This window comes from Apis florea, unplaced genomic scaffold, assembly GCF_048593485.1.
Source record: "Apis florea isolate Af1SG1 unplaced genomic scaffold, ASM4859348v1 contig_3170_pilon, whole genome shotgun sequence".
Classification (NCBI taxonomy): Eukaryota; Metazoa; Arthropoda; class Insecta; order Hymenoptera; family Apidae; genus Apis; species Apis florea.
The window spans coordinates 2,557,985-2,573,688 of record NW_028256714.1 but is presented as its reverse complement, the minus strand read 5'-3'; the positions used below and the strand labels follow the sequence as shown (position 1 = coordinate 2,573,688).

General features: G+C 41.4%; 1 protein-coding gene across 3 annotated transcripts in view; it reads right to left on the bottom strand.

The window, feature by feature from the left end:
* The window catches only part of Ddr (discoidin domain-containing receptor 2), a 224,093-nt gene that overhangs the window by 128,030 nt on the left and 80,359 nt on the right, over positions 1-15,704 (bottom strand). The gene's annotated exons all lie outside the window — the stretch shown is intronic.

Sequence of the window (15,704 nt, the reverse complement as noted above, 5' to 3'; positions counted from 1 at the left end):
CGGCGGCCAGTTTCTAAAGAAAAAGCGATCGAATTAATGAGCAACCCTTCGACGTGGAGCCCAACTACCGACAAAGTGAAATTTTAATTAAGATCCCGGCCAATGAAAAGAAGAGAGAAAAGTGAAAAACGGGTTATGAAGCGAAGAATATTCGTATTGGCTGGTGTGCGCGTGTAACGATCGCACATTTTGGGAATCCCGACACCCGCGGCGGAAGACGAATATCGATGGGACTCGAAACGTTTCGAGGACTTTTAAACGCGTTAATGACCAGCATTCATTCAGCCCCGCACGGCTGGACACGCGGCTGGATTTCCGCCAATCAGCCCTGCAATTAGCGGAATTCACAGAACCTGCTTGCTCTGCGATCAGATCAGGCAGTGAAAAAGTGAAAAAAAAAAAAAAAAAAAAAAAAAAACTACGGATTTTCCGTTTTAATAAATGTACCGGTCAAAATAAAAGCGCGATTCGATTTGGTAGAGGGATGTTTCGTCGTTATTTAACGACGAAACAACTGGATGGAATCGGTTTTTAAAAGCTTCTTATCGAATTTGTATAATTCGCGAAAAATTGTAAAATTCGCTCGATCCGTTAAAATCGAAAATAGGGAGGAGAGGAGAATAATATTATCGAAACAGCGTGTCGCTTCGACAAAACCGGATTCGACGAAAAGTACGGTGTCGAATAAAGAGCCGCCCCTCTCGCGAGCCGGGGAAACGAATTCAATAACTAAATACAATCTCCATAAATCCCGAAATCCGTCCGATCTCCGCTCCGTAAATTTTCCCACCGATGGGGGAGCGGGCCTCGTATGAAAATCAGCCCAAGGTATTTATCATACCTGGGATATCGCGTATCGAGTAAAACGGACGCGAGAGAACGAATCGCGGCAACTCGATGCAACGGGGGCGAAACGCGCGCGACCTGTTAATTTCCGTTTCACCAAAGCGGTGCCCGACGCCGGCCAGGTTTCCGCGAGCCACGTGGCCGATACGCGATTAGACGATACACTCGCGCGATCACGGATAATCGTTCGTTCCGCTTCCGTGACCTTTCCGAGCGGGCAAAATGGTGAATTCAAGGTTGGATAGGTTATGGTTTTCCCTAGTCTTTATGGCAAAATGATAAATTCAGGGTTGGATAGAGTATCTTTTCTTGTGGCTTTTACGAGAAAATGGTAAATTCAGAACAGGATACAATGGGTCGTCTAGTCTTTGTGGGAAAATGATAAATTCATGGTTAGATAGAGAAGCTATCTTTACGAAAAAATCTTTACTTTTATGGCAAAATGATAAATTCAGGGTTGGATAGAGTATCTTTTCTTGTGGCTTTTACGAGAAAATGGTAAATTCAGAACAGGATACAATGGTTAGTCGTCTAGTCTTTGTGGGAAAATGATAAATTCACGGTTAGATAGAGAAGTTATCTTTACGAAAAAATGGTAAATTCAGGGGTGAATAGGTATCGTTTTCTGTAGCCTTTATGGGAAAGTGATAAATTCAAGGTTAGATAGAATTGTTATCTGTCTGTTTCTGTGACCTCTCATAAAAAAAATGATAAATTTAGGGTTAGATAGTACAATTAATCTGTTTTCCTTCGTGGTCTTTACAGAAAAATTATAAATTCAATTCTTAAACGATCGGTTGCAAGAAAATGATAAATTTAGAATGAAATAAAGAATAATCGTTGTTTTCCATGATTTTCACAGAAAAATAGTAAATTTAAGATTATTGAATCGATTATAGAATTTAAGATCTTTCGAAAAGTCGTAATATCTCGTTGGTGTTGGAAATTGCAATGGTAGATTTAAACTTGGATAAATTGGTTATATTAGGATCATGTTGCTTTGAATTAAATATCAAATTTAGAATTTTTCGAAATATTGTTACGCGTTGTTATACTATTGTTGTTTAAAATGAGTTGTAAATTCATCCTCCATTGTGGTGGGCAAGTAATACGATTTCTATACGCTATCTCCGTTCCAAATTAATGTTGCAGAACCAAATTTGTGTTTTGGATGAGATAGGAATAATTCCGATTATCGGATGATGGTTGGATTATTAAATCGCAGGTCGCGTTACGGTTAGTGTAACCTTAGTTGAATTTATACCACATGCTGGTTTAAACATATCGGTTGAATCCCTCTTTGATGTTTATGCTTCTCGGATTTTTGTAATAATTTTAGAGATATTCAACGTTAATTGATAGCCATAAGAGTAAATAGTATTATGCTTGCTAAATTGCATTTGCAATAACAAACTATTAGAGAAAATTTTCATTCAAATCGAACGATTTAAATTGAAATCGAGCAAATTGAAAATTTTTTTCAACAAATCTAATTTTAACTATTGTAAATTGCGACTGCAAACAAAAAAGTGATAATTATGAAAAAAAAAAAAAGATTTTTGAAACTCTTGGATAGCTGTTAACATTTTGCTTACGTATTAAAATGCAATAAAATGTAATTTTTTGCTATAACAAGACAATTGTACTCAATTACAAAGTATTGACTCTTAAAATTAACCAGTGAAACTTTTATTTGTTGATTTAATCGATTTTCTTAGAAGCAGAATAGTAAGTCGAGTAGGAGAACTTTTTTTCTTTTAAAAGATTGAAAAATTGAAATTGTCGAATTCAAAATTTTGTCTTCCATTGAACCACGCGACTGAAGATCACCAGGCAATAAAAGCATTCACGGCCACATTCCAAGTCGTTCCTTTATGAAAGAGGGCCGTCGAAGACTCGAGACGCGTGTAAAATACATACAAAGCGAGCAAATCGAAGTCGACTCGAATTTCTATATGTAATTCAAAACTGTAGAAAATAAGGGGGAACGCGTCGGGATTCCGATCTAGCTTTTCATCACCATCGACTCTCGCTAAAAAAAATGGGACGAATTTTGATGATGGCTCGTTGCAAAAAGCAAGTGGAACAGCGTTTTCTGATACCCGAGTTGATACCACTCTCGAATGGCAAACGTTGGCTTGCAATTTGCCAAGCTCGGTTGACATTCGATGTAGCACAAATTTCGATACTCGACAGTTTCAACATGGGAGGGAACGAGGTTTGAATTTTATCTAGGATCACGCCGAAATTCACTTACCTCCCTCCCTCCACTGTGTTTGCTTGGTCAGCCGGTTAACAATGTTTCGCCATTCTACACGTCTGACAGCCTAATAAATAATCTCTTTGAAACCCAGTCAACGGAAAAATCACCCATTACAACAACGATATTTTACCAATTTTCTTTTCTCCCCTCTTCTTCCGGAAACCTGAAGAGAAACGCTTCTACTTAACTCAACTTTTCTTCTCCGATAAATTCAACTTTCTCTCGACGTATATTATTTGCCCAAAAAATTGAATTATTACGAAAATACCGACAAGATATTCTATATCTTGAATTCAATCGAATAACTTGTGATCGCAAAACGAATAATAATATCACGGTTTCCTTTTTCACTGACAAACAATTTTTCCCAAAATATAATACATGTATGTCGCGTAATTAATTAACGAGCATCCTCTACACCCTCTATACCTGGTGGGAATATCCTTTTCACAACAAATCGAAGCGTATTCCAATCCCGTCATCAAAATCTACTGACCTGCATTGTATGCGCACGTGCGCAAACCGACCGAGTGTGTAAACCCCGACTACACGTATCCGTGTGTAACACAACCTATAAGATGCGCCCACCAACACCATCCTTGCACAATCGTGGAGAGCGCACAATAACCGCGCTCACGGCATTCTCCGACATTTTGCAATGATCGTGCTTTCATAGCCGCGATCTGAACGGGCTTCCACTTCCGCCCCGTTTAAAAGCCGGGCCAGAAAACACGTTTCAATGTCCACCATCCGGCCCGATATTATTCACAGTGTATCGTGTATATTGTCGGGGGGAGGGGAGAGGAGGGGGAGAGTGAAACTCGAAAACTCGTCGCTTGTTGCCGAGACTCGAGGAATTTCGTCGGTTTCCAAACGGTTTCTATAGCCACTCTGCGGCCGTGACTTGTGAAAAAAGGGAGAAGAAAGAAAGAAAAAGGATGATAGAAGAAAGAGAAGTGCTTGGATGGAACAATGGACCTAACTTCTCTTCCATCACCCTTTGTTCCTCGCAAGATGGAATAAATGATCATGAACTATTGATTTTCGAGTTTTTGAGTGTTTATGAATTTGGTTCAAACGAGAGAATTCTTTTGACGGAAGACGTTTCACAATCGTGTCTTTTGCTGGTTATAAAATCGTAAATGTAGCCATCCAATGGGCTGCGTAAAAGCGTGTTGACAAGGTACACAGAGAGTCGAAGCACGGTGCGCATCATGAATATCGATCCTCCATTTCGTTATTAGCTATCAATTATTTCGCTACCTTGCTTACTATTTCGAAGTCTAATCATCTGATACCATTGCGTGGTGATTTTGCGAAAAATAGCTTCGTACGAATAAATTAACCATTTATTCCATCGTTTACACTTTATCACAAATTATCCCTCGAGCACACAGTAAATTGCACAAATTTTCTTGCAAAATTCTTATCCTTATTCGAGAACACCTAAGCCCCTCCACTCGATCCTCCCTCGAAAAACAAATCTTCCAGGCATCCAATTTCCGCATTCCCCTTCTTTTCGTTCAACCTACGCCCTACAAGGTTTCGCGTTTCCCGAGCTCGTATATTCGTTCGAGGTTAGAAAGGAAAAGGGAAAGGAAAGGGGACACGGATAGGGGGACGATAAATCAGCCGAGAATTCGAGAAGAACGCGTGGACGACAATGGCCAATGTGTTTCGAGCAAATTGCATAATCTCGCGATATTTGGCGCGCGGTTGGTGGCGGAGGGTGCTCGGCTTTGATTGGAGCGGGCGTCGTATCCGTGAAAAGCACGTTTGCCCGCGGATTCCCTCTTGGGTGGCGCGCCTATCACGGCGAAATGGCAACAGGGAGAGAACAATAAACGCCGCCAGCCGGAGGAAATATTTTAACGGGTCGCCTCGACAGAGTGAGCAATTATGATCCACCCTTTGGGGGCGCGCCTCAGTTTACGACTCGCGTTTACCATTTTTTTTATCGTGGACTTTAACGCCTGCCGTTTCACGCCGAGAACTGGGGAGGCCAGAAGCGAACAAAATAGAAATTATCTTTCCGTAATTTCGGTCTGCTTGTTTGAGAGCTTTTTGAATCGGTATTAATTGAATCCGCGATAATTCGATAAGTTATTTAAATGAATCCAACGTTTATCTCGAAGCGATCTCCTCGTGTATAATTTCAGAAATATCTTTTAGTATCTTAAAAATATTCGAGCGACAAAATTATCCTTTCGATCTGTTTGGAATATGATCAGAAAGTTTAATTTAAATGAATCCGTTTGAATTTATCCTGAACTAATGTAACTTTGTGTCGTATTTTAAAGACAATCGATTTGAACGAACGATTTGAACGAAATTATCCTTTGGACCGAATTAAGGTCCAAAATGAAAGAAAAATGCATCCCCTATAATCGCGCTTAATTTGTCTACTTGAAACTCGTCTAAACTACTTACTTACGGCGAAAGGAGTGAAACGCAAGATGAATAAGACTTTCCATCTCGGTTCGGCAATTCCGTTTTGTCACAACTAGCTAAACGAGAAGAGGCCCGTGAACAGAAACTTAATATCAGAGCCGGACATTTTTCCAAATGAAATTTAACGCGGTACAAAGGACCCGTGAAGAGCCCGTTGTATCCTTTTAAGCCTTTGTAATTTTTCTTTTCGAAAGAAATTTCCCGGGGTGATGGCCCCGGTGTCACGCGACACTTTAAGAAAAATCGCAGCCACTCGAAACTCCATTACTCGAATTTCCCCCGGCAGGAAACTAAATAATAAATGGCACTCTTTGATGAACTTTGTCTACCCCTCTCTCTCTCTCTCTCCACCTTTACTTTGCCCGGTTGGCACGGTTCGATTCACAGCAAGGAGAGGGTAACCCGCAGCTTCTCGATCCTTGGCGAGCATATTCATCGTTCACCGGAAGGGTGGGGAAGGAGAGAGAGAGAGAGAGAGAGAGAGAGAGAAGACAAGAGCGAGCGCCTCGTGGAAGTCAAGGAAGCGTGAGGAGGCAACGTGGGAAGAGAGAATGGGGGGAGGCTCTTGAAGGAACGGAGCACGGTTAGCCAAACCGAGGATCTCGAAATAATCTCTTTAAGAGGTAGGGTGAAGCTGAAAGCTCAAGTTTCGTGCTCGAGCCAATAACTACATCGTTCAATTCGAGCGGCCGTTCTAACCTGTACGTCTCTCGACCACTCTTGATTTAATGACGGACAACACCGGTAGCCATTATCGACACGGGTGGAAATCCAATTATTGCGTAATAAGCAATTCTTTCCTCGAGGATTTTCCTAGAGATGAAACGAGTAGCTGTAGTTTGATTATGCATTTGTGGTTGCATCGCGTCAATTATGAAATAGCGTGGGATCGTGTCACTTTCTGTCGTTTTGTGAAAATTTCGTGGGTATATTAATTATAATTGGATGAAGTTATAAATTCTTTCGTAATCAGAATTTTTGCTTATATGAAATCGATTATAATCCTTTAAGTTTAATCTGATTGTTGCACAAAATTGCAAAGTAAGATAAAAAATTGAGAGGAATTAATACCGTTAAAAGTGTTAAATTGGTATTAAAATTAATTCTGAATGATTAAAAATACAATTAATAATACGGATACATAGCACCAAGGAAACAGGAGCCATTTTTCAACATAACGATTTCCTTTATCCCCGCCAGATGTCGTAATTTTATAGAGATAAACCGGAATGCAACTGCGAAATCGAGGAAAGTGAACAATAAACGTCACGGTACCGGAAAACGACGCTTAAAAATAATCGAATAAAGAACTTTGGCCCGTTCATCGAAGATTGATCGCACGACCGTCCTTTCTTTCTTTCTTTCTTTCTTTCTTTCTTTCTTTCTTTCTTTCTTTCTTTCGTTCAGCTCTCGCGAGAACGAGCAGGAAAAAGTCGGTTTATCCTTTAATCGTAACTTTCCTCCGCGGTACGTTGCAATTCTATTAGGCACTTCTGAGCAGTGAAAATGGCGCTTTATGACGACAGTCTGGAAACTTGGTCCTACCGTCCGTTCAACTCGACGCAACTCACCCCATAAAGCCGGCTTTATGGGAAAAACTCGCGTGACCCTCTTCCATCTCTCCGTGTTTCTCCTTTTATGAAACGATCCCTTTGTAGATTCGAAAAATTTATCCCATCGGCGTAAACGGAATTATCGTCAAACCTTTTCATTAATCTTTCGTGCGTGAACGTTACTACTTACATCGTAATTGAAAATTAAAAAGCACACTCCTCTGTCGCGTATAATTTTCTATTCTATTCTAACAAAAAAAAAAAAAAAAAAAAAAAGAAAAATAGACGCATTTGAAATCCATCCAACCCAAAACTCGTAATAATAAAAACAGACATTCTCTTCAAGAGACTCTCTTCTTAATACAACACAACAACGAAACAAGAAGCGTAGAAGGAACATCATTGGTCACCTTCTCCAACCGACACGGGATCGAATTCCCTTCCCCCTTCGACAACAACAACTTCCACCGATAAAGGATACTCGTCCAGGAATTCGACCGATCATCGGGCTGCGATCGTCCTTTCCCATTCAATTTGACTTGGGAAGTTTCACGGACGACGTTTCGGGTGCCCTTCCATCCCTCCCTCCTTTTATTCGGCAAACTCTTCGAGAGCTGTGCACTTTGGATAGGAAAACTAGGTGGCGGAGCAACTTTCGCGTGGAGAGCGCAACTTGGTGGGGAGACAAACAGAGCGAGAGAGGCTCTGGATGGTAAATAAAACGAAGGAACGGGACGAGAAGAGAGAGAGAGAGAGAGAGAGAGATCGTCGAGACGCGATGACGTAAGAAAGGAGAGAGAGAGAGAGAGAAGGGTGGTTGCACGAGTGGCCGGTTAACTACGCTTCATACGCGAGAGGTTATCGCGTCTGGTGGGCGCTGATATCAGCTAGACATCCTTTTTCTTTTTTCCGGCCGCGCCTCCAGGGTGCCGCGTCTCGTCTTCAACCCTGCCGGTGTTCATTACTCGCATGCAAATACAGAGGGAGGGAGAGAGAGAGGGAGAGAGAGTTAGGTAAGGAAAATTGTTCGACCACGCTCGTCGTCACGCCTCTCACCGAGGCTCACGATTTTCTTTCCATTTCCCGACGCCTTGTTACGCTTTTCTCTCGCCATCTTCAGTTTCCTCCTCGCGTATTCCCTTTGCCGCCAAGCTTTTTCCCTTCCTCTTTTACTTCCCTCCTCTCCGCGAGTTTGCCAAAGTGTTGGAAAGATACTGAAACGCCTCGATTTGCGTGCGGCTCTCCCGATCGTTAAAAACGGAGAGGAAAGTTCAAAGGGCGATCGTTTGTTATTCTCGTCTCTCGAGTCGAGGCAGGATATAGGGAATAATTACATCGCGTGTTTCTATCTTAAGAATTTTTCCCTTTTTTCGACGATTTCCATTTCGATAAGGCGTATTCGCCTTTGAGCCTGTGTTAAAACTCGTTTGGATCGACAAGCAGAAAGAAAGAGAAGATTTTACGTGCATAAGTTGTATACGTAAAATATTAGAAGATGTCGAAGAATTTTATTGGAAAAACTGGATGATCACGAGACAACCGTAGACAATTTAAACGGCCTCATCCCATGTATGTTGCGAAACAAATGATAGAGCCGCGTTAGTTATTCCTGGTACTACTTGCCGAACGACCATGCTGCAACGCAGCAACGTCGATAGAATCCAATTCTCCGGGCAGGAAATAGGGGCAAACAAACCCCGATGTGAAAAAAACAAAACAGCGAAAACAAAAAAGGAGCCTTGTAAACCAATTTAAAATTTCTCTTTTTTTTTTTTTTCTTCTTCCTTTTTCACAAGAGAAAAAGCTCCATTTCCCGGCCCAGGGTCTATTGTTCCACGAGTCACGGAACGGAAGCAGCCGAAACCCCATCAGGAAATTCTCTGCGCCGGGATTCAATATATCGTATAACCGTCTCCGTTCATATCCGATTCTCTTTCACCTTCCTTTTTCACAAACGACTCCACGTCGAGAACAAGGAAACGTTGTAATAAGAAGAAGAAGAAGAAGAAGAAGAAGAAGAAAACGCCAAATAAAAACCCGAGGAAGGAACTCGTGTAGCGGAGGATGGCGAGTCGAAGCATGTCGGGTGGCACATTAGCCGACGGACGAGTCGAAATGCGAGTCACGTAGGGGAGAGGGGGAGAGTGTGCGATTCGTCGTTTAGCTTTCGCAGCGAGCCTGTCACCTCGAGTTACCTAGGCGAGGAACGAAGGGATGCTATGACATGGATCGACTTATGAGAAACGAGAAAGAAACGAGAGACACCCTCGAGACTCGAGGGAGGGGGAAGATAGAGAAGAAGGAAAGGAAAGAGGAGGAATAAAGGGGATGGATGAATGGATGGAAGTGTGGCTTCAACCGTGCAGGGAGAGATCTCTGTATTCGCGGCAGGAGTTCGAACACTCGATAGTGTGCTTTGGAAAAATTCGTGACGGAACTGCTAAAGCGAGTCGCGCACAATTTACGTTATTAAATCGGCGGAACGGGCTCGAAGCATCGGACGAGCACCGCCTATTTCCACGCTATTCCGCGTTTAAGCTCTCCTTTCGAGCTGTGCACCTCTCTCTCTCTCTCTTCTTCTCTTTCTCCGTTCCTCTTCAATCTCATATTCAACTCGCGCAACTGTGTGTCCACCAGTATCTTCTGGTTGCCCGCTTCGATTCACGGATTCTCTCACGTGGCCCGATAAGATTCCTCGTTATAACGTGACCCCGATTTCTTCGTCCACCCTTGATTGGCTGGTGCGAATCTTCTGGCATTCCGACAGGAATTCGAAATTAACGCGTGAATTTTGTCTGTATTCAGATTTCAGCAAGAAATGTCGAGATACGAGATTTCCTCGACGCGAGGGAAAATTTGGGTTGATGAATGAATTTTATTTTGGATCGATGAGAGTATCGTTAATTACGATTTATCGTGAAAATAATCTCGCGATGTGTCGGGTCGAAATGTTGCGAATCGTCTCGATTATTATGATTAATATATTAAATTGTATATACATAAGTAACGAATTTAAATTTCAAACTTCTTAAAGAAATCTTTAAAGAGAATCAGCAAACGTGCGCTACGTAGATTCGTATTGGCCCAGTTTTTCCATTCAGAACGATTATTTTCATCCGCTCGATTTTAATAAATACCAATAATAAATTCGATAATAATATCCCCCGGAACAATTTCAACGATCGATAAAACCGTAAACGTACCGCTCTCGCCTCGAGTGGTTGGCGCTTGGTTGGCTCGATGCATTTCCTCGATTGCCCCGAATACGCGAAATAATTTCGTCGGTTCGGCCAACTCGACGGAGAACAGAAAGTTGCGCCAACGGTAAACAATCTTCGCCAAAGTAAAACACGCGGAAGATGTAACTCGGTGTGCAAACTCGAATCTTCGTGGTTTTTTTTGGCGGCAAAAAAGCGCGGCAACAAATACATGCAAAAATCGTGGGGGAGGATCCAAGAGAGCGAACGGTGTTTAACGCTTTTCATCGTTCATCGCCGTTTTTTTGCACGATATAACTCGCAGGTTATTCGGGAAATAGGTTGGGCGGATGCAACGAAAACACAACGGTCGGGGATATCGTTTGTTTCGCATCGATCGCCAAGATTTGATTCACCTTGATGAAATTTCGCTGTCGCTCGTGAACGATGGTAGTTGTGTTTTAGTTGCGATACAATTTTGCATCGATCAACGCGTCAAGTTTTAATCCGTTGGAAAGTTTGGATTAAGACTTGCCAAGATATTGAATATCGCTCGTAGGACACTGCTGGTACAACTATCTTAAAACGGGCTATTCGTGTAACGTGAAACTTTGACGTATTTTTCTACGTAATCTTGAATTTCTTCCAAACCGATTATTCGATTACGAAACTGTAAAAGTAACGAAAACAATATCGATGGATCTCAATTATACGGATCCCAATCTTACAAAAATTCCAGTTTGTTAAAATATTACTTCAAGAATTCTCTGAAAATGCATGGACAAAATCCAAAGATGATTCATTTCACGGAAGGATCATGAATTTTAAAATTGATTCGATGAAAAAAAGAAAAGCTGCTTAGTGGTCGCAATATATAATCGAGATCCACGTTACAGCCGCGTAAAGTTTGACGACGAGGTCGTAAATCAGCCGAGAAAAAGCGTTCGATGAAATCGATCGAGATGGACGACGGTGTGCGCGCATCCGAGGAAACGCGGCCGGCTCTACAAACCCTCAAACGCTCTCTTCCTCTTCCTCCTCTTCTTCTTCTTCTTCTTCTTCTTCTCCTCTGCTGCCGATCGTTTCCTTATTGTCGGTGCAAAGGGCGATTTCTCTTCTAAACGACGTTACTTCGGATCGGGAGAATTTAAAACGAAGTCACGACTCCTTATACAGGATGCCAGCTATCCACCAAAGCGAGATACTTCGAGATAAAGGCATTTACAAGCCTTGATATACAGAGTATCCGGATTAAGCGGGAGGAAAATTTAAGGGGAGGGTAAAAGGAACACGTGGGCATGCATATTTTTTCGATATTGGAAGCGATTTAATTTTGATAAAGCGGATTCTATATCTATGGAATTGTGAATTTTCATATATTATTCATGGACAATTAGAATTAAAGTGAATTAGAATTAATGTTAGAAAAATAAAAGCGATGGATAAATTGCATCTTCACTTAGGTTAAGGTATTGACGTCGATTTTTTCTTAAAACGGCTGCACAGTTTTAGTGATTGCAGAAATAAAACATTCGAGATCGAGTTACTTCGATTGGTTCCGTAGGTTCTAATATTAACTCTAATAATGTTAGCCCGAATTCTTTTTCCTCTCGATTTTTCTCAATTTTTCGTACTGGACTATTTCGATCAATTCCATTTGCAAACAGTATTTCCAGACTCTCCAAAAAAAAGTATCAAATCAAGTTAATTATCACTGCCATTTTTACCGAAGAAATCAGAAAATAATTCCATTATTCCGAAAAATCTATTCGCGGCAGAAAATCTCACATTCTTGTAGAGGATGTGCAAGTTTATCTTTAAAAAAAAAAAAAAAAAATTGCTCGTAATTCAACAATTATATTCAATCCTTGGAAAAAAATTCCTTAAATTTTCCGCCCACTTTCCCACCCAAAAACACATTCTTTCTCCACGCTGATGATGAAGCGAGAGAAAGGAAAAGAAAGAAAATAATCGAGTATTAGTCAGACTTATTTGTTTCGCCCCACTTTTCTTCATCCACTCTCTCGCGTATTTGTATCGAATCCCGTTACTCTGTTCTTCTCTCACCTCTTCGTCACGATCGGCGAAAGCATTGTCGCAGAATTTTTATCTCGCGCGGGACGTGGACGGGAATAGTCGCGGCGGTGTTCCATCTCCAAGACTTAACGGGGTGGATCATCCCGACCGAAGGGAGAGATATTCGATTTTCACAAGATGATGCGTTCTATTCGACCAAGTAGTCACGTATAGGGTGAGAGAGGAGGAATTTTTATCTCGCCACGATTCCCGGAGTAATGGTATGGAGATATCGTTTGTACACGGAATTTCTTTCTTCGAGCGATAGGCAGAATTTTCCTATGCAAGAGATTTGGAAAGTGTAAGGAAAGTACGTGTTTTTAAACCGTATATTTTATCAAGTCCCGACTCGATATTCGATATTCTGACCTCAATGATCTAAAGTTGTTGTACGTTCGACCCGTGTAAAAATACGGGTATCGAGTCGATATTTGTACAAATAAGACGAGGAGTATTTTTTCGTTTTTATTGAAACGAAAAATCACTCGACATCTCGTACGCTCATTTTGTGTACGGATATCATCGCCACTTTCCATCGTGTCACGTAAAACGTGATAGATCAAAGCAGATCTGATGTAACGTGATGATCGTCTCAAGATTAAAACGAAGATTCAACATCATTTGAAAACGATCGAATCAAAATTAATCCTAATTAATCATTCGATCTTCGAGGAAGGAAAATTCAAGATGGAAAACGAGAAGAAATCCAATTTTGCACCGCGTGTATTTGCTATTTTTTTAAACCGTATTCGAAACACGGATTGACCTGGTTGCCGTTTATTTCCCGTGTTTTTCTTCCCTCGATTCACGGAAATTTTCCTCCGGATGGAAAGCATCCCCCCTTCCCGAAAATCAGACTGCGCCGGTGAAAATATTTGCGATTTTTTTTCTCTCTCCTCTCCCTTGCAAAATCTATCTCCACTATGTGTTTAAACTCGCGAGAGAGGACGTTGTTGTTAACTTTCAAAGTCCCGCCGCTCTCTGATTGAAAGCCAAATCGACCAACTTCGCCTCCCATTGTTGTACAAATGGAAGTTGAACGCGCTTCAACATTGGCCCGGTCCTAGGGCCGGAAAAATTTTCTCTACCCGTGTTAACCGTCGAGCTTACGACAACTATTCGTATTCACAAATAATCGTGCTTCTATACTTCACCCATATTACCGATTGCCGATTCTATTAATCTAAAAATTTGTCCATGAATCAAATCAAGTTCAAATTCGATCGCAAACAAAATCGCGATTTCATTAAAAACTATCTCAATATCTATCTCGCGCATATTTTACGATTATAAACGATCGTAATTTCAGCAATTTATATAATTTATACATTTCCGTCTCCCCTTTATTCTCAATAATCGTCAAACGAAAACAAAAAAGGAAAAAGGAAAAAAACAACGGAACCCATCGCGTTCGACGAATCTTTCACCCGCAAAAGTAGAGACAAGTCTGAGGAAATATTTTTAATTCCCTCGAACGATCAGAGATCCGCGATCCACGACGTGGCTCGATTCAAACAACGGCGGCGTTAATATCGGGTGTATTTCCCGCTGGAAAGGAGAGAAGAGGAGAGAGAGAGGTTTAATAAAGCGGGAGGGGAGAGACAAACAAAGCGGGCGAAATCGGCTTTCTTGCATCCCCGTCCGCGCGAAATATCGCTTCGAAAGCTTCGATGATATTTTTCTCCGCGTGACTCTTCCACCCGGCACATTGCGCCCGACGGTTTTCATCTTCGATCCCCGAATCGTTTTCCGATACGTACACCGGTACGTACGTGTACCAGCCGCCGATCTCGCGTCCTCCTTTTATTTCCAAATATCCGGCATTAAATCGGGGCCGAAAAACGGGACGTATTCCTCCCCGAATTATGGGCGGGGAGAAGGATACCGGCGTTCGGAATCGGACGAAAAAGGGCTCGAAACGGGTCTCCATTATCTCCATTTCTCGTGAAATCTGATCTTGATCTTGATGGCCCGATCCTCCCGATAATACGCGTTCGATGGTTTTGTTCAATTGATTTCGATGCTGTTAATTATCGTGAAATCTAAGTGCAATTTAATAGAGAATGGATAGGGAATAGCAAGAAGTTTGTTTCTCCAACGTGTGTTACGAACGATGAATTGTCTCGAGTGATTTTGATTTTTCGATGTTACGAATCTTATCTTATGAATATCGTTTGAACCTCGATATAAAAAGATTAAGAATAATAATTAGAGACCCCGATAAAGTTTTAAAATGATTTTGATAATTCAATGTGTATACATAAACTTTGAACGTGACGAGAATATACTCTTGAATATTATATCTAAAAAGATAATCTTCAATGCTCGAGGAATTAAAACAACGTATATATAAAATATGAGAAAATAGGCGAGAGAAAAGATCGTTTACTTTCGTTCAACGAATGATTCTCCTCCTGTGGAACAATCCCGGAATTCAATTATCTTACTCCACGATTGTTCTAATTAAATACTCAATCCCATCACGGATGCGTTCGACGTTCTGTCGTCCATGGAATTTAAATCCAGGCCGAGTTTTACGTCAATGGCACGCGAAATGCACGGCAGGGGAACCGGTGAAAATTCGCCAACGCGGATTCGAATCGAACTTTATCTCATGAAAATTACTATAATTCTATTCGTTACGTTCCCGCGTATTTTCTCAGATCTCGATTTCCAAAGAATCGCTTCAACTCCCCGTAAAAATCGCGTAACCCCTTGTTCCAAGATTATTCCCCCAAGTAAAAGAATCCCGCAAATTTTCCACAATTCTATCCCGTTCGTTCGAAGTTTCGATTCAAACTCTTCTCGTGCAATTAATTTAATCTAATCTCGGCTCTCAACGCATTTTTTCTTTTCTTAAAAGAAAATTTTTCCCTCTCGAGACGTGTGCAATGCTTTCAACAACTTGGCAAAGCAAAATTCTCCACAAAGATAATTTTCACCTCGATCAAATCACGACACGTGTAACATGCAAAAGAAACAGCTTCTCGAAATATCGATCATCGACCCTGTTTTTGCTCCATCCTCTCGCTCGCGTATGAAATCGAGATTCCATTGCAAGATCTCGATTCAGATTTGAGGGGAAGGAAGGGGAAGGAGCCTCGACATATCGTTAAGAGAAGGATCGCCACTCGAACGTCTTTCGATATCAAAGGCGAGACGATCGGTGTACCGTTTCAAAAGGTGCGAATAATAATAACGAGGGATGCTCGTCCTCGATTGATCGAACGACCGGTTTCATTCCTCGAGTTATAATTCATTGGACGTGCAGAAAGTAGAATAATTCGAAAATTTATTCGTTGGAACAATATATTCGAA